Source organism: Bombus huntii, chromosome 13 (assembly GCF_024542735.1).
Source record: "Bombus huntii isolate Logan2020A chromosome 13, iyBomHunt1.1, whole genome shotgun sequence".
Taxonomy (NCBI): domain Eukaryota; kingdom Metazoa; phylum Arthropoda; class Insecta; order Hymenoptera; family Apidae; genus Bombus; species Bombus huntii.
In genome coordinates this window covers 11271083-11295220 of record NC_066250.1, presented here as the reverse complement: position 1 = coordinate 11295220, position 24138 = coordinate 11271083, and the positions used below count along the sequence as shown (strand labels likewise).

General features: G+C 34.3%; 1 long non-coding RNA gene across 2 annotated transcripts; it reads right to left on the bottom strand.

The window, feature by feature from the left end:
* Positions 1 to 646: 646 nt before the first annotated feature.
* LOC126872694 (uncharacterized) lies at positions 647 to 12540 on the bottom strand. 2 transcript variants are annotated; one of them, XR_007692130.1, is made up of 4 exons: positions 10763 to 12540; positions 9980 to 10088; positions 9779 to 9908; positions 647 to 1050 (listed from the first exon to the last, which is right to left on the bottom strand). It is a non-coding gene; the product is annotated as an uncharacterized LOC126872694 (long non-coding RNA). The 2 variants fall into 2 exon arrangements; XR_007692129.1 differs by lacking the exon at positions 647 to 1050 and having other exon boundaries at positions 8386 to 9908; positions 10763 to 11183.
* Positions 12541 to 24138: the final 11598 nt, after the last annotated feature.

The window sequence follows — 24138 nt, the reverse complement described above, 5'->3', positions numbered from 1 at the left end:
GTTTCCTTCACCAGTCCTTTCCAAAACGGCGAGCGAGTCGTATCATTTTGTATTCGTCGACTATCGTGGCTGTAGTAAAATAGATCATATAGTTACTTTCGATTATATATGTTTCTTACATTTGCAGATAATTAAAATTCGTAAACATATCCAATTTGTTCATACAAGTTTAATGACGATATTAATAGAAAGAATTCGTGACTGAAATATAACGGGATATGGAAGTTGCATGAATATAATAAAAATTTCATCTATATTATTCACTATTAATAAACCATATAATTGTTTATAATTTAATCATATTACATATTAGTTGAATACCTTTTACGTGTAAATCAATAAAAAACTGATATAACTGCATACGTATGTTACTGTTGACTCCTCTATAAAGAAAATGCACGTGTCAAGGCTGACGCATTTTCAAGAGTATTGTATGAGTCGATAGCCGGAACCATAAATGTGTCATCAAGGTTCAGACTTAGGTAGTGACTTTAGATGATAATACTCTAGCAGACTGAACTTAACTGTACACCACGGCGGCCAGTATAATGAGATCTGAACTAAACTCTATGAAATACGATATCTAATATTGGTGATATTTTTCAGTATATGTAGGTATATATCAATCATATATATCATACATATCACATCAAGAATTCATGATCCTTCCCGCAAATTCGTTCAATTTTGCATCCATCAGTTTCTACGATTATTCCAAGACGACCGACGACGTATTTGCCCATCGAGGGCTACACATTCGGCTACAGGTGTAAAAAAAATTGAAGAGGTGATCCATCGAGCTAAAATACAATGAAAATCAAGAATGAAGAAATTGCGCTTTTGGCGTCGTTTTTTAGTTATTGACAATTAAATATTAGCCGAAATATCCCTGTGCGCGACTGATCCTTCTTACACGAACGAAAATAGGTCAGCTTAAGCAGCAGCATGCACAGGGATCCTCAAATCGAACGTTACACGGGCAGCAGCTTACCTCGTGCAAGTCGTAGAGAAGAAGATTAGTCATTTGAAGATTTGAAGACGTAAACCATCCTGCAGATGAAGGGAAAAATCGCAGATTAAACCGTCGTTGAATTTTTGAGTAGAGAGGATTAATGTTTCCTCTGATCTTTTGCCTTCATAAACAATTAGTAAATAATAGCACATATAAACAATGTTTATACAAATCTTATATACGCACCGCGATCGTCCCGTGCGCGGGTGTTCATAAAAACATCACACATTAATTATTCTTGAGGTGTTATTAAATGTGGTCAAACGCTATCTAGCATTAACTACGTACACTTTCTACGCAAATTACTGATCACTGTATATTACGATATTCACATAGATACACATGAAATAAAAAATGAAAAAACCAAAAGAAACTATAACAAAGATTGCTGTTGTATAGTACAAACTTTTCTACATAATGAAATCTGTCCATAATTTTTTCAGAAGAAATTGTTTAGCTATCGATCACGTTTCGTTTGTTCAAAGGAAACCGACGTGCAAAAGCGTACGTTATTATTAACCAGTTAGCAGTCTATTTTCACATAAAATGCACAATGTGATATAATATAAACTAGATAATAATAACAACAATGTATTGCATACTACTGCAATATGATCATATTTCTCACATTTGCGACATCGAAACGGGCCTAAACCTTCTTTTTCTTCGACACAGATCACTTGTTTCTTGTGTTTCACACACCATTTTTTTCTTGGAATTTATTGAATATCCTAAGTCATTCAATTGTCGTCTCGTGATCACTTAATTTCTTAGCAAGGGAAAATAAGTTTATACGATCCATTTTAATCCTTGAATGACCTATGTATATATACAGGGTGGTTGGTAACTGGTGGTACAAGCGGAAAGGGGGTGATTCTACGCGAAAAAAGAAGTCGAAAATATAGAATAAAAATTTTTTTTAATTTTTTTTTTTAATTTTTCCATCGAGACAACGATCTACAGTGAGATCCGTTATAACGAGACGTGATAAAGTGCACGCGTACCGAGCGAAAATTCAAAGTCGATTTTTTCGAAAACAAAACCTCAAACGAAAAATTTTTATTCTATATTTTCGACTTCTTTAAGCGAATTCAATTTTATGTTGACTAGTTTATAATTTTTATATTTCATAGTTTTATCGATAAAGTAAAATATAATATAAAAGTATGAAAGAAATAGTTAAATAAAGACTCAACTAACGGATTTAACCAACAGACTTAAATAACAAATTCAAAAAGTGTATGATAAATATAAATAACGCGTACTACATATAATCTCTGAAGGTACAGTTCTAAGCGAATAGACATGAAAGATAGAAAATAGGAAACACGAATGAAATATAGCATGAACATTTTGCATGTCAGTAACTTGAACAGTTCTTTAGAAGTATCTTACAAAGTGTTTGCGAAGGCTTCTGTTATTTTAACCAGTATTGTAATCTTATTGTACGCTATGTCGGTAACACAGGAAGTGACATTATAATAGTAAAACGTTTTTTGCAATATTTTTAGTCGTAACCTTTAAGCTACCAAAAATCCTTCTCGTAAATATTGTTTTTGCTGTCTTGGTTCTAAAAGGTGCCTATTTTCAGAATTTCAAGGAGATCAAAGCATGGAAGTTTTCAAAATTACAGAGAGCAGCGCTACAATAGTACATCATGTTTCACAAAATTTTGCATCTTGGCTTTCGAATCGCCAAAAATCCTTCCAGCGAACATTGTTTCAACGTAAAATGAAGCTATTTGCAAAATTTCGACCAGATCGGGAGAAATAGCAGATTTTGAAGCGATAACGTTACATGTGACATAGAGGTGGTAAGTGGGTAACACCCAAAACGTGGGAAACAAAAAAGCATTGCATGTCATGTCGATTCTGTACCGCGTCTAGGAAACAATCAGCACAAGGTTGTGCCAGAGAGGAAATTTTCTCTTTGGTTGTACTAAGTGTCCATTTGAAAGCAAATTCGATAAGTTTTACTCTCATGTGGTCAATACAAATTCGCAGAATCATGTCCATTCGTTTATGCGAGTCACATGAGATTCTTTGCAATTTACATTGAAATGCAGATGAAGTACTGTGTAATCATGAATGATCAAAAAATAAATGCCCTTATTATTGGTCAAACTGTTAAAAAGAAAAGCAAAACTAACGCACAAGGGAAGTTACAGTATCAGGATTTGAATTAATCGCAAGGAAGAATTAGGAGAATGTGTATCACTTACAAAGTTCAAACAACAAGTTCAAAACAAGAACAAGTTCAAATTCCAAAAAGCTTCAAATTGAAGATACCCAACAATTTCAGAATTTTATACGCATGAGTGCAGTACTTCAATTTATAATAAACTAAATTGGACCAATAATTACAAGATAAGAAACGAAGCAAAACTTAATTTCTACCGACGAACGGTGTCATTATGATCTCTAGTTCTTGAAGTTCCATGCATTTTCAAGTGACGCATCCGATTCATGCTCGATTTATTGCACTATAGAGACTTGCATGGTGAAATAAATCCGCTCATTATTACGTGATTAAACAAATTAATTTAATGATTCTATAGCGAAAATTACCAAAATCTTACAACAATTAAAAATACCAGTTTCGAAACCACTCGCTACTGTTGCTAAAACGAAGAAAGAAGGAAGAGTTTTTCTCGAATAAAAATCTGAAAAATTACTGTTTTCATAGAAAAACTAAGTCTCATGAACGTAAGGTAAACTAATTGAATATAAAATGACTAAGATACTACAAAAATACATCAAGACCTAATTTTTGTAAAAAAAAAGCTTTAGAAGATGAATTTCCATTTTATGAAATAAATATTACAAAAGAGTCAAAAGAAAGGTCTCCAAATTTGTCGAACATTGTACAGGACATTCTGTATACAGAACGTAATCGTAAAAAAAATTAAAAGAAAACACACGTTGGATTTTATGAAATTCATACGTCCATATTACCAGATTATGGAAATCTGACAACATCAAACAGAATCACCATCAAATCAAATCAATCAAATCACCAAACATCAAAATCATACAACAAGTAGTACGAAAAATGATGATTCAGATGAGTACATAGATTGACTTGCCAAATTTTCGGTAAACACGTGACATAAGTCAATATTTAACAAATAAAACCATATTCTTTTTAGTCTTAAAATACTAATAGCAATCTTTTGTGTAACCAGTTTCTGCGTGTATTAAATGTAATAAATATAAATATAAATTATTCTTCACGTGTTAATTAGCAGTTACTTTCAACATTTCTTTACAGTCCACTCTATAAACAATTAATGATCTCCGTTAAGATATTTTGTGATTTACACTGATTGGTTTCTGAGCCCTCTATATATTGGATCCTTTACATTAAAACCGTTTATATTGCAATCCTTTAATCACAGTAGCACGTTACTATAATAACATGTATTAACTACTATAATAACATGTATTAACTTATAAATAAAAGAATTCGATTAATATGTCACACATTTTCAATAATTTACAACAAAAAATTGAGAACTGTCGATAAATAATATTCTTATTTGAAATTTTTCAAATAAATATTTCAAATAAACCAGAATGTAAGCGCTGAAGGAAATTAATACCAAGAATAGAAAAAATAATTCTTCGTGAGATAATAATCTTTTTATATCTACACATTGGTACATTGATCTACAAATTGGTATCATTGATTATCACAGGCTTTAGAAAAGAAGTACTCTCCCGATTATACCAAAAAATTTTATTGAGATACAATACCTATGTTAAGAAAGAGCCATGCATTAGCAAAAGGAACAGATTGCCGTTATTTATTGCATTATGTATGTATATCCACAGTAAGAAAACAATCTTTTAAAACTTTCATTCACCAGATCTCCTTCCTTCCTATTGTTACGCTCTCGGCTCTAGTTAATTATATACAGCAATGGTGTTAGCTGACTTTCTCTTTTTATTTACAAGGCAATCCAAATATCGAAAGATTTGAGACAACATTGGCATTGACACAATGAGCGACGATTAATGCAAAAAATTCTTGAAAATTATTTTTTACCAATACGTTTCGTATATTCTATTGGAAACTCCATACGTACCTTGAATTACGTCATATTGAGGTTTTCAGAATCTGATTCCTTAGCGTTGTTTCAAGCTTTCAAATTGAATACTTTTCCTGGAGGTACTGCTTCCTGACGTTTCGACAACATTACAGACTCCATCAGGGGTCTAAAAACGTATTGACATTGATGTGCGGTCATGCGTATATATTCTTCATACATTGTATATCCTCCCTCATAATTCTACAAACAGCTCGTATTGCGCATCAGTAATCCAGTAACGAAAATTTGAAATTGTTCAGATGAATAATTAAAAGATTAGGAACAAGGTGCTCTAAGCGAAATAGCGTTAAAAGTCAGCGCATCTCTGTCAACTGTTTATGTGCATATCTGGGGTTCTTAATATTTCTATGGATTCCCTGTATTTTCACAAAAAATGCCCTCTAGTTTTCGAGATAAAATAAGATCTTGTATCTGATATTCTTTTGATGCTCTACTATGGCCGAATGTATGTAGCCCAGTCTAGAGCACCTCTCATGTTCTTCCAAGCGTGTACTTACATTTTTACCAGTTTTATCGTTGTATACTTTTCCACAGGAACAGCGTATTTCGTATACCGATATCGTATATCGGTAAATTTCGAGTAAAAGTTAATAAACAAGAATGTTTGCATGAGTGGTACTGTTTAAGCGTTCCAATTTCCACAAACTGAAGAACAAAATGATCTGAAACTTAATATTTCATAATTTTGGAATAAAATTAACAAACTAAAAGGTTCCAGTGGGGGAAACAAAGAAGTAAACATTTCCAGATTGACAATTTTGTGTTTGTCTATGCCCGATTCTGATACAAATATAGGAAGATTTTTTTCTTTTCAGTGAACGAAATACAAACGAGAGGTCGGAATAAATTAAAGCCAGAAATAGTTACTCCATTAAGCAAAATCCAATTAGATTTCAGAAATACTAATGCATGTTGTTATAACTAACTCAATAACTAACAAAGTGCTACAACCTTTCAAGAATAGTATGTACAAAAAGGAACCAATACTACAGGAACACGTTCATGTTCTTAAACTCCATGAAACGGATAATAGTGATAATACCGTCTGTTAAACTGGCCTTATATTTTATTTGTATTTTGCATTTTATTAATTTTCTATACTTTGTTGATATTCTACATTTCATTCGTATTTTGTATCTTTTTCGTATTCTGTATTTTTTTCTTTGTATTCTATATTTTATATCTATAAAATTTTAGAAACGTAAAATATTTGTGCAATTACCCACACTAATAACTTATGAATAAATGAAATTGTTTACAATATATACAATAATTATATGAATAAATATCCTTTTATTGAAATTTATTTTATTAATTTAATTTTTAAATAATTTTATTGAAAGAATTTAACTTATATTAAATGATTTATTATTCAGTTCGTTACAAGAAAGTGTTGCGCAAATTTCACCACTGAAATACATTTGAGTGTGCGTGTAACTGTGAGTTACAGACTGTGATTAATCTACAACCTACGACCTACAACCTACGCTGTGTCACTCATGTAACGTATCGCAACGCAACGTAACGCAAGCGATGTGGCTGTAAAATGGTAATAGGGCAACCCTGGCAGGAAAAGAGTTGGGTAAGGGACTAGGATTTAGAGGCGTAAATACCTGGAGAATTTCAGAAAGCAATGAAACACCGTGTGCTTGTCCTTTGCCATTCCATTTAACTCGGAAGAATCCAGGAAAGTTGAACATTTAGATTAATTTAATGTGCGGCCACATTAAATATTTAAATAAATAGACATTTGAATCAGTTTATTTAGAACGGAAGTAATCAAAATTACTAAACTATATAATGTTTTAAAAGCATAATTCTGTTACTTACCGATTAACTTTTTATTCAATTTTTTAGTAAATTAAATGTTGACTAGCTTACTTTGACATTAAGCTTTAACAGATGAGTAAGAACGTTCCAAATTTAAATCCTCAAAATGTATATTAGTACTTGTAATATGATACATGATATAGTATGTATGGGAATAACTTATATACATTAGTAAGTTTCATATTTTAAGATAAATATTATTAGAAGTAACAACAAGACAGGCTTTAATATAATACCTCACTCTTTCAATTTAGATAACTATGCAAATCTTTATACAAACCTTTTCTATGTGTTTTATAGGTAAAAATGAAACAAAAATATCATATAAACATATAACTGCAAATATCTTATCAATCATAATAAAAATATAAAATATGGGAAGAACCATAATAAATTTGCTCTTAATATAATAGAATACAGCAATAAATAAATAATTTACAAATTTTATATTAATTTACTGAATTAACTTGAATAACAAGTTAAGTTGAATAAATTATATTAAATAATAAATTGTTTTCCTGCATAACAATTTGATATTATATTAATCCAGTCTCTTTTTATTATTTTCGTATTTCGAAATTCCATTTGCTTCCTTGCGATACAAAACTCATTTCAACAATTCCTTCAATTTACTCTCAAAGGAAATTACCATAGAACCACAAATCTCAGCAACAACTAAAACCACTAAATCACGTGTTATCTATATGGATGCACAGATAATAGAATTATCTCTTAAAGTCAACCCCTACATGACAATGCAGAAATCGACAACTATAGCCTAAAACAGCTAAAATTAAATCAACTCAAGGTACAGACAAGTATTCATGACATATTTCACAAAGTGACTCAGGTACTTAAAGATAAATATGCTGGATATAATACATATCAAATTAAAATTGAAAAGAACTGTAAAATTGTCATTAGAGGACTTTACTTGCAAAATTATTTCAAAAGCATAGCAGAGGAACTACAAATGCTGAACCATCAGGTAAAAACAATAGCTGATATGACCAAATTTGACACAAAGCAACCATTACCATTACTACTGGCAATGAACTTGAATCTAAAAGCAACAATATTGATATACAACGTGAAACCATCATACAACATTGCCTTTGTCGACTTAGTAAGAATTATGGTCTTGCTGGATGAGAGGTAGTTGACTGAGTCGGGCTTGTATGATAGGTGCATGTTTGAGGAAGCTGTATGTGCCGTATGGCAGCATTAATTGTAATTAATTAAATTTATGTTTAGCCTATAATACTTTGTGTTTGAGTTTTCTTTGGTTGTTTCTTCTCTTCATGTCTTATTTTCTTTTATTTTGACCTTGGATGCCTGATTCAGGAATAAACATATAACCATTGAACAAATACACAGAATAATCAATGAAATATATTATGGAATAGAAACTAAATGATATTTCTCAACACTGTTTAATTAAATGTGTAACCTACTTTTGTCATATTTGTACAGCAGATCATTCTGCAGCAAATGTTAGACACACTCACAAATTATGGATATGAAGAAATAAATAAATATAATAAATACAAGAGTCTTATGCGCAATATATAAAACTAACTATGCCATGGGGTAATAGATGCTTTCTTGAACGTGCAATGGAATCAAGTCCTGTTTAAGGAATGCATCCCCCAGTGCAATGACGCGTGCACATAACATACACCTTCCTTACATATTATATTTTGCCCATAAGTTCTTTTAATACAAAAAATATGTGAAGTTGAAGCAACTGGACCATCCACGAGCGTGTAATTTGTAGTTGAGCCACCACTAAGCACCTTAAGGTTGTCTCAGAAAAATTAAAATAAAAAATCTAGATTAGTCGAGGAAAATTCCTGTCAAATTAGGAAAGTCATTAAGTAAAAAGAATAAACGCATTAAAATCTGATACATAACAGCTATTCAGGAAGCAGGGAATTCCTTTCTTCCATTTCTTGACAGCTAGAGGATACCAAAGAATAACAAAAACCAAAAATGACTCGAAAATACAAGAAATAAAATAAAATGTAACAACGTTTTTAAGAAAATAACTAAAGAAGTAAATTAATACAGTAAGAAGTTAAAGAAGGTTCGAAATGAATGAAGAAAAATAATTAGTACTGTTAAAAACCAATGAGCTAACGACTTAGAAGACGGAACAACATTTTATATGGTTGAAAGAACTAAATCAAATATATAACAAGAATTAATAAAATCTTTAATCCAAAGATGAAATAAAATTAATAAATGAATTAAGAATAACAAATAAATGAATAGAATTTTTAAAAAATAAAAAATTAAATTCAGACAGTGGTGAAATTGACTTCTTACCAACGTTAATAATTTAAAAATATGTAAAGATTTACTTAAATTAAAATAATTTAATAATAATTAAAGAATTATTGAATTTAAAACTAAATTAAATAAATTAATATTTTAATCCATGACTTAAAATTATTTAAAATTCTAACGGCCGAGGTACCCGATCAATAGACAAATGTTTTCCTCTCACGATAACAAAGGAGGTCGCTGTGGCAGGCATTGACTCAGGTAATGACCGAAGACCCATTAGCGAACAAATAATATACGAAATAACTTTAGAAACAGTTAACGAAATTACTTACGGAAAATTCGATGCACCAAAATTTCTGAGATATATTAAACTTCCTTGTGAAAATAAATTTCTCCACGGAAAATGCTATCACAATACGATGAAAACGTGATAAATTATGAATAATGATAAAGAAACGAAAAATGAAGCGGAGTTGCACAACGCACTCAGACACATAACACTACATAAAAATACTCATTTGAGGAACGATACTAACGTCACAAACACGTCTCATTCTGGTAGGAAACGCTAATATATTGCCCCACAATGGTGGAAGGAATGCTAGTATGCAGAAGATCTTGGAAGCCTCCCCTCCGCGTATCCTGTGACGCGGCAATCTGAAAACACTATCGCAAGACTAGACACAATATATATTTTACTACAATCACTTTGGAAACACATACATCTAAGTACTTACGGATTTACGGGCTTTTTAAAATTATAAGACACGGCACATACAATGTCCCATCACTCGACGCCACATTGTCTTCTAGACCATGGCCATAGGGAATTGGCTGATAGCGGAGCTGTAATGATGCACCGATTGGCTAATGGCAAATGTAGTAATTAACCATAATTGGTCCACATACTGAATATTTCTGGCTATTTTCTACCAATCATAAAATGTTAGGCTATGGCATACATAATGAATAATTAAGAATCGAGTCGAGCTTAAATTTTATTTATTTTATAATTATTTAGATCATTCTTTTAAACAATCATGTAAATTAACTTCAACAACTCAATTAATTTATTTAAATAAACTACCAATATATGAAATCAAATAAGTATAAACACAAGTATATTTATATAAGTTAAAATTACTAGTAAAAACGAAAATGAATATTGATATTTTAAACAAATAATTATGGCCAGTTGCGATGATTTTTTAAAAATCGTACTACTTCAGCCGATCAGTAACAAATCATATCTTGCACACCGACTCGAGCTGTTACTAAATCACTAATAAAGAAATAATTAAAAGTAGTAGAAATACGAATTGACGTTTTGTCTACGTTATTCTGTATTACCTTATATTACATTACGTTATATTGTATTATGTTATATTATATTACGTTATATTATATAACGTTATATTGTAATACGTTATATGATATTATGTTATATCATATCATGTCACGTTATATTACATTACGTTATATTGTATTACGTTATATTATATTACGTTATAACATATTACCTTATATTATATCACAATACGTTATATTATATCACGTGGTATTGTATTACGTTATATTATTTTACATTATATTATACTCCACTATATTAGGGTACGTTATATTATGTCACGTTATACTATATTTCGTGGTATTTTATTACGTTATATTATATTATGTATGTTACATTATATTGCGTTATGATCTATTACGTTATATAGTATTACGTTATATATTATATATATATATGTCGGAGTCAGGTTGGCACTTTGGGGCGTTCTATGAACCTTTACTTACTTTACCGTCGCGGATGTGGTTAGTGTTTATCAGTGCGAATGTGGGCACTACAAGAGACTATGAGTAACGGCAATAGGATGTCCGAGATGATGGTGACAACGAATCCAAGTTCGATAACGAATCCATGATCCACGGGATGACCAGTATCAGCGTGACTTACTCGGCAACTCGCTCAACGACTAACTAAAAACTCCCTGAATCCAGATGAACCTACCCTTATATACTCCTGTCCCCGCTTCTCGGGTCAATCCTTGTTTTTAAGGAGAGTCATAAAATCATTCCGTACCTCTGTCAGGTACGCGGCCCTCCCGTGACCGCGGCTACGTCTGGTGACCCGTTATGTCACCTTAAACCTGAACCCATCGTCGTAACGCCAGGTTGGAACATTAAAAGTTGTTTTCCTTATTTTTATGGCTTAAACATTAAAATCTTGACTATGGTGATGGAAGGTTTTTCCCAGCATTCCCGACGGAAAGTCCCGCTGTCCTTCCATCTCCGACATATATATATCGGAGATAAGAAGACACCGGTGCCTTCCCTCTGAAACCTCGGGAAAATCCATAAAAACATTGTAATTAAAACCTACAGTTGTAATTAAACGATTTGCCGTCATTCTACCCAATTGTATTTGTTTGAGACTTGTGACAATGAGCTTGGGCTCAGGGCGACAATTAGTCGCCGAACGTAGCCGCGGTCAACGGGACGAACTCTCCATCTAACAAAAGGCATTGAATAATCCTATAGCTCTCCTTAAAAGAAAGATTTGTAGCAACACGTGGCAGTAAACATTCCAACGGTTTCTGTCCCGTAGCTCGCCACACGCAGATCCTATTCTCCGGGCAGGATGTTTACCAGATGCCGACGCGTCTCCGCAGTACGTGTTCGGCTAGCCCGAGGGCCCGTTATAAATCTTAAGATTTAGTCAACTAAAGTCCTTCAAACAGACAAACAGTCTTTGTCCCAATTACGGGAAAATAGGGGAGACCTATTTTTCAACGAGCGGCGTCTCCCACTAGCAACTTTCCCTCGAGGGCTGCTAGCATCTTTTTCTAACCACCGATAAGGAGATTGACCAATTAGCAGCAACGCCAATTTCCCTTACTTTCTGAACGAAGGCTTTTCTCGACGAATCCGATGATCTCGTGTCCTTAGACACACCCCATTATAGTTTTCCTCTGTGGCATCATCGGGACGGGAAAGACATTCTCGCTCGCGATCTCACTGATGAAAGGAGTAACCCTTTACGACCAGTGAATATTACGCATCCGACTTAGATTTTGTGAGTGCGTTCATCTATCATCCCGTCGACCGCGGATTCGTTATTGAACCTAGGATCATTGTCATTAGTTTCTCGAGTACCTAACTACCACGGTTACTCGTCCGGTTCTATAATAATCGTATTTGCACTAGTCAATGTCTTCTCTATTGCATAACGACAACGTGTAACCCAAACGAAGATTCGTTTCACGCCCCTAACCCTAATTCTAATGTAAACCCGACATACGTATAGTATTAAGTTTGTCCGTGATAATTGTAGCTGCTGGCTGTAGATGTCGCTGATGAGGTACTGCTGATTTTCTTCCGTTTTTGATGCGTAGAAGAAAAATCGGAGTCCGGTTGCCGCAATTTGAACCCGGCTCCCAAACGTTCGTAACCTAAGGACGCTAACCACTGCGCTGCCGTCGTCCGACATTAGTTAGTGTCGAGTGGTGGTATTTGCTGTTGAATGCCGCCACACATTATAATGTATTTTGCTATATAGTATTACATTATATAGTATTACGCTATATAGTATTACGTTATATTGTATTTCGATATAGTGTATTACGTTATAATGTATTACGAAGATATTTTTTGTTGGGAGAGCTTGTAACGATTGTAGAAGGTAGAAACGAGGAGAGAAAGAGTCTAAGTTATCGGTAAAAACAAACCATATACAAAAAAAAGATTATCATTATCGTCGACTTCCGTCAAGTCAGTTTCTGCTCGCTGGATATGATACAGATTCCCGAAAACTTTCTTCATATGAAATTTTACTGATATGCATTTATCAAAGATTACACATTTTAAAATAGATTACCATTATAAGATTTAAAAAAAAAAGATAGCTAAGAATATTAAGAGAAAGAAGAATCAAGTTTTGAAGTTTGTTGACCCGGAAATGTCATGATAAGGTATACTTCGATATTACTTTCACTCTCGATAGGTGTCGCCGTCGTTGCTGTTGTCACGTAGGAGACACAAGAAATTACGAAATTGACAGATCACCGGTGATCTCCTAGTGTCGCACTTCAAACGTTTCACAAATAAGATAAAGAATTAAACCTTAGATATAGTAGTAAAATTTATTGTACGAATTCGGCATCCAAATGATGCATATACAAGTGCTGTCTATAGCCAATAATATATTTTTTCGTTATCGGCAGAACATTTTCTGTTGATTTTATTGACATATTGGATTAATCACTTCTTGAAGTTGCTCATTGTTGAAACAACATCAAAACGTTTCACGCAATGTATTTCAAACATCCAAACGATCGTATACTGTTTCATGCTAAAAAATCTATTAAATCCATTGACAGTGAAACGATATTTCATATACGGGTTTTACAAGAATTATTTTTATTTAAGACTTAGGAAAGCATATATACAGCAACCACGCACATTGTGCGTATTTCTGGCGTGCGTTTCCGTTCAGTGTTAGTACTTCGGCGGACTGGACTACCGAAGCGAAAGGGTTAATTATGACTCCGACTGAATCTGTCATAAGTCAAGCAGCCGATGATTCAGTTATAGAGTTATATCGAGCTACCTGATTGAATGTATGTAATAACTTGTTGAAATCTAGTTCGTTCCTAGTTTCAAAGTTTGGGTTAGGTTTATTTTAGATATTAGTCTGTAAAATTATTAATATTTAGTATTTCATTTTAAAAATTAGTGTTTAATATTCAACGTAGTCTGATGTAATTGTAAAAATTGGTGGTTGTATATAATAATAGTAATTAAAAAATTAGTCTTACTGTTACTTTGAAATTAGTATTATTTATAATATTTAATAAAAATGACTTATTTACATTAAAAATAAAAAACAATTTGTCTTCGAGACTAATGCTCAATCTCACAGTCGTATTCGTTTTGTTATATTATATTCGTCACAGTCTGTTTTATTATATCTTTTCCCACTCTAACACTTTAACAGATCATTAAAAGTAGATCCTGACATGCGAAAATAATTAAACAATTTTATTTTAATTCTTCTTAATTCAGACATGAGAATCTGTTAAGATCCCAATCGATATCTATGTTTTACAATAAACGATGTGGTCAATACTCTCTGTTAATACTCTTTTTCTATGGCGGTAATATCAAAATATAATGAAAAATAAATGTTAACATCGATTTTTTCTGGCTGCAAATATCAGAATAGACGAACAAACAAAGGAAGTAACTATTCGCACGAGAGTTGGATTTTCCGCAAAGATACGGAATTGTGTGATCGCTGCTTTCGAACGAGCTGTAATAGAAACCAATAGAAATGTTTAATAGGTCACCCTCTCTTTCCATATGTAATGTCAATTTTTTTTTCATAATTTTCTACTGTTCAACTTTGTCACATATTCTTAGATACAAACCAAAGAATTATACAGAATTTTTAAATAATTTTCCATTGGCAAGAATTCTAATGGAAATAGCTATTCGGTTGAACACAATCTTTTGATCTCGTTAAACTGTAGAAAAGTAATAGACAATATACAATGCGTCTTGCTTGAGGTTTCGAGGATACAATCATATTTTTGTAAATATATGTATCATGTGATGAAATTAGAATCTAATTCATGTGTAAAAAATTTTACTTACTTAGATCTCACATTAATTTTTTTACATTAATTTTTTTTATTAAAAACGTCCAAATGTTAATGCAGAAAAAAGAATATAGAATAATCTACAAAGAAGAATAATTTATATGGTATTTGCAAGCACAGTTTGGTATAAGCATCTATAATTTATAACATAATTATTATGCAGTATGTAGATGATGAAGTAAAGTACGAAAGTTGTTGCTCGGTTAAAAATATTTTTGAATCTTTTTGTTAAATTGTAGGCAAAAGGAATGGATTGGTGAAACTGTAAAAAAGCTGCTGACTAGACTTTGCTTTCGATGATATTTGGATATGTTGTAAAACTCAACGTTTTGAACAATTTTTTACTATACATATACAGACTAAACTCGCTTTAAATGAAACATAGCTGGTCCTACTATAGTGAATTCTGCTGATAATCTGTGGCAGCGTGTGTATCGATATTGGTCGATCGACTTGTTATTTCAAGCTCCTTGCGCGTTTTTCGGCGACCGGATTGAAAATTCTAATTCAAACCCAAACCTAATACATTGGTGAATTTGAATTTTATTTGAATTATAAGTTATAACAGACATTTCCTGTAGCTTACCATGTATACGTTGTGCATACACGGGGTTTTAAATCGTCCGACTATCGTTTAGAAACAGATGATAAATGACCGACGGCAGCTAAACGTTACTGATGCGTACGTTGACACAGACCAACGACTACAGCCTTTTATATACTTTAATAGTTTATTGTAGTGGTACCGGCAGTTTTTCGCGAATATTTGAGTAACTAAGCGAACTTAGCTCTTATATGTATAGGAAAATGTTGTTCAAAATATCGATTTCTACAACATATTCAAAAGTGATCGAAATCGACACTGTAGCGGCACTCGACAACGAAACCTTCCGACGGTTCCGTCGATACAAAGTATACATTGATATCCCTACGGTCCTTCCGCCGAATATTTGGAAGAAAGCGTACGTGGCAACGGTCGCGATCGCCAAACGAACGCGTGCGTAGTGGGGATATCGAAGGGCGACAAAAGAAACGAATCGGATCAAAGAAACATTCGAGTTTTAACAGCGAAGCGAGAGAGTCGAGTTTTAACTGCGAAATGGGAATAGTCGAGTTGTAACCGGGAAGCGAAAAATGAGTTAGACTTGTACGAAACGAGTTGAAGGCGAGGATTGTTAAATAAATATGTTGTTGAACATCGCCGAGTATCTCTTTGACACCCTACACCTCACACCACGTCACACCAGTGGACTATATAAAATGAAATGAACTTACCTGATCTGTTGCATTGCTTCCGTAAACAAATGGAAAAATTGTTGTGTCTTATTTGATGTTTGTGGGTTTGTAGGATCCGATAATGTACAGGGTGGTTGGTAACTGGTGGTACAAGCGGAAAGGGGGTGATTCTACGCGAAAAAAGAAATCGAAAATATAGAATAAAAATTTTTCGTTTGAGGTTTTGTTTTCGAAAAAATCGACTTTGAATTTTCGCTCGGTACGCGTGCACTTTGTCACGTCTCGTTATAACGGATCTCACTGTAGATCGTTGTCTCGATGGAAAAATTAAAAAAAAAAATTTTTTTTTCATTTTTATTCTATATTTTCGACTTCTCTTTTCGCGTAGAATCATCCCCTTTCCGCTTATACCACCAGCTACCAACCACTCTGTATTTTCAAGTACATGTATTATGTAATAAAATTATAATTCAATTCTACTGTAAAAAGAATATACTTGCAAATAGTTCTCATATTTCTACAAGGAATACAATTTTTAAACTTGTATGTCATAAATGTTGTACTTTGGTCATCTACGTACAAGGTATATGTATGCATATGTATATTAAATAACATATTCCGATTAAAGACATATGTATATTAATTTTTTTTTTTTTTGTTATTGACGTTTAACCGTTAATGAGACCACAGGAATATAAAACAATTCTTAAATGAGGAAAACATCGCTATTATTAGTTAATCTACCAGCTTGACGGGTGGGGAAGAATGCTAACATCATTCATTACAAAGCATACAATCATTACAATCATACGTGAGACAAACCAGATTTCCCGTATCTTTCAAGGATAGATAATAAATTAAGGAATGCTAAACTAAAAGATATTTGTTCGGTTTAAAGGACCTTAACTAGAGAAATCCAAAGATTTATGGCGGGTCCTTAAGGTAGTTGAAGGTATGCAATGAAGATGTTTAGATATCTGACAATCATCTTGTTGGAGGGATAGAGCCTGCTTTGTGTAGCAAGTCACGGGACAAAAACTGTTGAAAGGTTTATTGTCCCGCTGCATATGTATATTAATTTTTTGTTTAGTAACAACGTATAAATGTTAATGAGGGGAGAAGAACATTAATAAATCTAAGAGACAGAATAATTTATGCATACATTTGCAAGTACAAATTGATATAAGTAGCTGCAATTTAGAATGTCATTATTACCCAGTACGTAATAAAGTGCACGGTCCAAAACATTTTAAGTTTAACGATACATTAAACTATACAAAGATGTGGAATATAAAAAATGAAAAATTGACTATGGCATTGGGTAGGCAAGCAAATTTGAAAGTATTCGCGTCTTTTTTGACGTTTGCAGGTTTTAAGGATACAATGATATTTTTAAAAAAATATGTTATGTAACAAAAGCAGAACTCGATTGTACTGTACAAAATGTACCTACGATAGTCCAGAAATTTCTACAAGGAATACTATTAAATTACACTAGGTCATAAATAATATATATGTTGGAGATGAAAGGAAACCGGAGCCTTTCCTTTGAAATTTTGGGGAAATCCTCTAATACTTTAGCCTAGATTCTATCATAGCCGTAATTAAGCAATTGTTGTCATTCAATCTGATTGTAATTGTTCGAGGTTTGTGATAGTGAGATTGGGCTCGAGGCGACACAACTGATCGCCGAACGTAGCCACGGCCACGGGATGGACGTTTTACCTGACGGAGGTGTGGAGTGGTTGTATGGTTCTCCTTGGAAATGTGGTTGCATACGGCCTCAAGGAGGAGCCTAGCCACATGTGATTTTACCTCGGAGGTGCCAATATAATGGGACACACGTTGTATTAATAATCAAGCTCCAGGCAGAAACTATCTAATAACGGCGATTAGAACTTCCTCGATGCTTCCAACGAGTAAAAACAAACGAACGCAATCGTAAACAGTGGAAAATTTTCATCAGTCTGTTATTCGTGCGATCGCCTTGGAAAGTTACACATCGAGCAGTTTATACCGAGCGTCCCAGCAATAGTATTTTGTGCTTAAAAGTATTCTACGCTTAGTAAAGAGTTATCCCGTTGACCGTGGATTCGTTATTGAACCCAAGAACATTATCAATTGCATCTTGCGTGTCGAAACACCACGGTTGTTCGTTAAACTTTGTAAAAGTCATTTTCGTACCTGTAAATATAATCTCTGTTGTACAAAACGATGGCTAATTCAAATGAAGAACTGTTACGCGCCCTAAATTCTGACGATAACCCGACATATAATTTATTTACTCATTTACATGATACGTATATACGTATAACATAAACGTATACGTGTATTAATTTTTTTAAATTAATTTTAATTAAATTAATGCAGTGCTATTAAATATCACCCGACAAATGACGTCATGATACATGCTTCGACAGATACTACGAATAGACAAAAGGTCGAATGACATGCGCTAGTGAGAATTCTGAATTTCCATACGTACTTTGAATTATTTTTCCAAGTAAGACAATCTGAACTTGAGAACAGTGGGCAAGAATGATAAACCTTTATCGATAAATTAAAAGGCAGCAACGTACAAGGAACTCTTTCTGATCAAACATAGGACTACATATACGCCAAACATCGAGAAATCATTTTAAGTCTCTATTATTATCTTATTATTATCTATAAAACACTTTCATTTGCTCTTAGTTAGTGATAGCTAAAGGTAAGGTGACTCGATTTGTCAAACAGTTAGAGATAGAAGGGACACTATATCAGATATTTTAATATTACTGTGGCGGATCGGTATCAACAGGACGCCGACAGGTCGAGGCATCAACGTGGTTGTAGCACCTCCCGGGCGATCCGCGGGTACCAACCGCCAACAGAGGGCTACTACGACGACAACGAGTCTATCTGTCTCGCTAGCGGTCGAATATATGGTGTCACGATACAAATACCGCACCTAGCGAGACTTCCTCTACGTCTAAGGCAGGGACTACCGGGCATAGCCTTACTGACGAGTCCACCGGTAGTCCCAGGACGAAATGCGCATTCTCTTTTCACCTGGCAGGGCCATAACACCTCCAAATTACTATTTAATCAGAACCCCAAGTATTAGCGAAGAATTTAAGAAGGTATATTGCAAGCAATTCGTAGAGCAAGACAAATAATAGAGTAAGCATCAAATAGCGCAGACAAAAGTAAAAATCCTTCGTGTAATACTTGCTTCATCGGTAATACAACATACATGATACGAATCAATTTGCCAAGAATCATCCTACTGACCATCCTTTGACGAATCTTACGGCGGTTAGTTAAAATTCCACGATACGTTCGAATCCATCATACACGAGCAACTGTCGTTAAGTGACATTCAAAAATTCCATTATTTATTGATACAGTCTTCTACAACGTTATAAATATAAGGACATAACGGTGTATGTGCATTTACACCGCTATTAAACCGCTTGTGCTAAGCTAGTACGTGACGTATCATACCCAGCTACAGTTCTAATATTTGCAAATACTTCAAAATCTATGATTGTCTTCTTTTCTTCGTTTTGCCCAAATCCTGTCTGGAATTTGTCTACCGTGCCATCTTGATTTCACTTAATTGCTAATATTTATCTGTTACTAAGTACTTTGGCATTTTTTGCTTTCTCTACGATTCTCAAGTTTTGCTTTCAACGCAAAAGTCATATTATTTTTGTCAGGCACAACTGATCGGTTGTTTATCGCGAGTCTTGAACATTATTAGCGCCCAAGGTGGAGGATTATAATAAATGTAAAGAGCGAGATTTAGTTCACCTTATTTATTCCACTCAATACTCTGATTACAACTGTCTTTAAGTTTACTGAATTCCACTTACTACTCTCAATACACTGTCCGTAAGTTTACTGATTATCCTGTTAAATATACTGTTCACTGACTGAATACTGTTACGTGTTGACTCTTAGAATACTGGTGCAAGAGTGAGTCTTGGGGATGTTGCTGTTGTAGCGGAAGGTTCGTGGTGGGTGTGTCTCAAGTCTGTTCCTAACTGATCATTGGGTAAAGACGTATGTTTGAGGATAGGCCGGCTGCCTTCGGGAAGGTTCGCGCGCGGGTGATCTTACATTTGGGGAAAACCCGCGTGTCCGGTCTTCCTGAGATGTAGCATAAAAATAAAGCAATTTCGTATTTTATGGGTCCTTTCCGTGAGGTCCTACAGTACCTTGACTGTACAATAGGCCCACTGTTTATGATGGGTCCGCATTAGGGTACCCTTGACGACCCCCCTAATAGACCTCGAAAAAGCTTTCGACACAGTCTGGATCCCAGGTCTCATATAATAATAAGTACTAATTTATTATAAATAATCAGCCATGTCACTGCGTCACGCCAGAAAAATTACTGAAAATTCTCAACGCGAGAACTGATTGTAATTTTAATAAATAAATAAAAAAAATGTTCAAGACTTCCGCTTTAAAGTTTCTTCTTTTTTCATTATTATTATTTAATTTGTACTTTACAATTTGTCCAGCTGGACGTTCGGTAAATTAAATTTTTTTAACTTTACTGTTTTAAAGTGATCGCAAAAAATGTCTGCCGCGTCTGCATTAAAGATTCGAATGATTTTTACATTATTAAAAAATTTTAACAGATAATAATATAGAATTTCATACATATATCCTCAAAGAAGGAAAGAAAACTGAGGTGGTATTAAACGTGTTAGTGTATTAAAGAGACGAGTGGTAAAATATAATGGTCAATGTATTTTAAATCGTCGGTCGCAATCGTCCCTCACTCGATTCTATCGTAGAACTCGTTGTGATAATTCGCTATGCTGATTACTATGAAAACTATCGTGATGATTTGCTAAAAAGATACTCGATGATACTCGATGAGGATATTGATATTAGAGAGCACGTTCGTCTATTTATAACCACAGTTATTATTACAAAAAGTTCGAATGTAATCCCGGTTGGCGATTACAAATAACGGTGATGATGTTTTGATCTGGAGTTCGTTATTTCTTGAATCTATCAGATCGAATCAGCGTTAACAATAAGATTCTAAGGCACAACAATATGAGTCATTCCCGATTCGAATCGTCCAATGACTCACGTGCCGCTACAACTGTAATTCTTCTAAAAAATCTTATCGATGGTTTTGAGTATGAAGAAGTTTTACCCGAACTCAAGAAGATTTCTATAAACAAAGTTCAATTTATTTCCGTTCATACACATTGAGCTATATACATTTTTTAATACATTAACACTTTGACTACCACGCCGAATCAGATGTTTCGCTCAGGGTGCTAGGGGAGTATTTTTATTATTCAAAGCAAATAATAAATTGATGACGTAAGACAACATCCTTCCCCAATGGATCGTTTATCTTATTGGTGGTTACGGGTGACCACCGTGGCGCCTTGGTAACAGTTGATAGCGACATATTATAACCAGGCTTCGCATTTGTTATTTCGTCGTAAGCAAAACGTTCAGAATATGTTGTTGAAACCTGTGGAAGATATTAGTAAACAGTATTTGCTCATTCTGTATACAGGGTGGTTGGCAACTGGTGGTACAAGCGGAAAGGGGGTGATTCTACGCGAAAAAAGAAGTCGAAAATATAGAATACAAATTTTTTTTTTAATTTTTTCATTTAATTTTTCCATCGAGATAACGATCTACAGTGAGATCCGTTATAACGTACCGCACGCGTACCGAGCGAAAATTCAAAGTCGATTTTGTCGAAAACAAAGCCTCAAACGAAAAATTTTTATTCTATATTTTCGACTTCTTTTTTCGCGTAGAATCACCCCCTTTCCGCTTGTACCACCAGTTATCAACCACCCTGTATATTATAGTATTGTAGTATTACTTTAACAGTAATAGAAAGAAAAAAAAAGGTCTCATATACAAACTGATCAAGAAAAACCTTCCTAAACATCTAATTAAAATAGTCTGGGACATGATCATAAGCAGAACATTCATAATGACCGAAGGTTTAAACACATCAAGCAAAGAATTCTCCATAACAAACGGTCTGCAACAAGGTACAGTAAATTCCCCGCTACTTTTCAGTATTTACAACAGCGACTTATTAAACCTCTCTAATCTCAATACATCCACCCACAAACGCTCCATAGCCTTCGCAGATGACCTAATCACCTACGTAACAGGCCGCAACACTAAGACAATAAAAACTGAACTGCAAGAACTTTTCGAAAAAATAAACGACTATTACCACGCATGGAAACTAAAAATCAACACAAGCAAATGCGAAACCATACTGTTGAGACCCAAGTTAAGTGAAATCGGCCCAACAGAAAGAGAACGCTGCAGAAAATGCCAAGTAAGAGAAAAAGCAAACAAAGGGGCACTCGTACCACACAAAAACTGCGTAAAATACCTAGGAATAAACATAGACGACAAATTAAACTACAAGCAGCATACCGAAATCCAACTTGCTAAGGCCAATAAAGCATTCTGGAGAATAAAAAGACTATTCTACTTCAAACATCTCGACAGCAAAGTAAAAATACTATGCTACCAAGCACTAATTAGACCAATCATTACCTACGGCTGCCCAATCTGGTACAACATATCAGCCTCCCAGATGGAAAAAATCCGCATATTCGAAAGAAAATGCATCAGGGCTTGCCTGAGCACATACAGATCCGAACACAGCGGATTCAAAAAATATGTAAAAAACAAAACAATATACGACCTAGCCAACATTCACCGCATCGACTGTCACATCCTAAAGCTAATAAGAAACCACTTCGCGCAAGCGGCAAAAATAAAAGAAAACAGCTTAATTTTCAGATGCCTATTTCCTAACAACGCATATTACAAAAACACTCTGACAACAGGCCACATCCCCCCAGAAGCTTTCCTATACCTAGACGAAAAAAACTACCTCCAGGGCCAAAACAACATCCCAATAATATATCACATAAAAAGAAAAACAGGAATCAAAACCATACTTTACGAAGAAAACATAAATGGACAGACAGCAGACTCCAGATGGAGATACAACATGGCCCTCCCCCGGAAAGACACCAAAGACAAACACAGAAAAAACACAAAAAAATATTGGTGGATACAGAACCCATAACAAAATAAGAGAAAACATTAAACCGACAGAACTCAATTCTGACACCGCATAACACAGGTGTAAAATGTAAATATTGTAAATATTTGTAAATATTGTAAATATTTGTAAATATTGTAAATATTTGTAAATAATCCTATTTGACATCCCCCTCTCCCGCCCCTCCCTCTCATCCCACTCCTCCCCAAAGTTACACAGCACCCAAAAAGCAGACTACCGAAGCGTCCTGTTTTGCGACCAAGTTTTCAGGACAGAAAAAAATAAAAAAAAATACATAAAAAAGCTCCTCTCCCCAGCGGCTTAAACCCAAAAACTGTATTATACAACGAAAAATGTAAAGCGCCGACACATAACACAGCATGGCTACGTCGTACCGCCGCGTATCGGTACCTTTGCCTAACATATCATTACAAAAATTCACCGTTTATTGTGAATATGTACCTAAAACTGTATTCTTGGGTTCAATAAACAATTTTAAATCGTAAAGTAGTTAGCGCCTTAGGTTACGAACGTTCGGAACCCGGGTTCAAATCCCGGCGACCGGAGTCCGATTTTTCTTCCACTCATCTAAATTAGAAGAAAAATAGCAGTACCTCATCAGCGACATCTACAAGCCAGCATCTACAAGTATCACGGACAACACTTACGCCTCTCAAATTGGCAGCGAAAAGAGGTGTGACCGTGAAAGCGCTACCCGAGACCTCGATCATCGCGAATATATTATATAAGATTGTGGCAATCTGGATCTACCGCTACGACGCACACGGAACGGCGCTTTCTTCAGCAAAACTCGACGCCCCACCGCCGACCCACGCAAGCAGGTGACAGGATACGAGACGATGACCCAAGCCAGGAGTGATGTAGTCATTGCAAAGTTCATGGGCATCACCACCAGTACGTCATACTAAAAGAG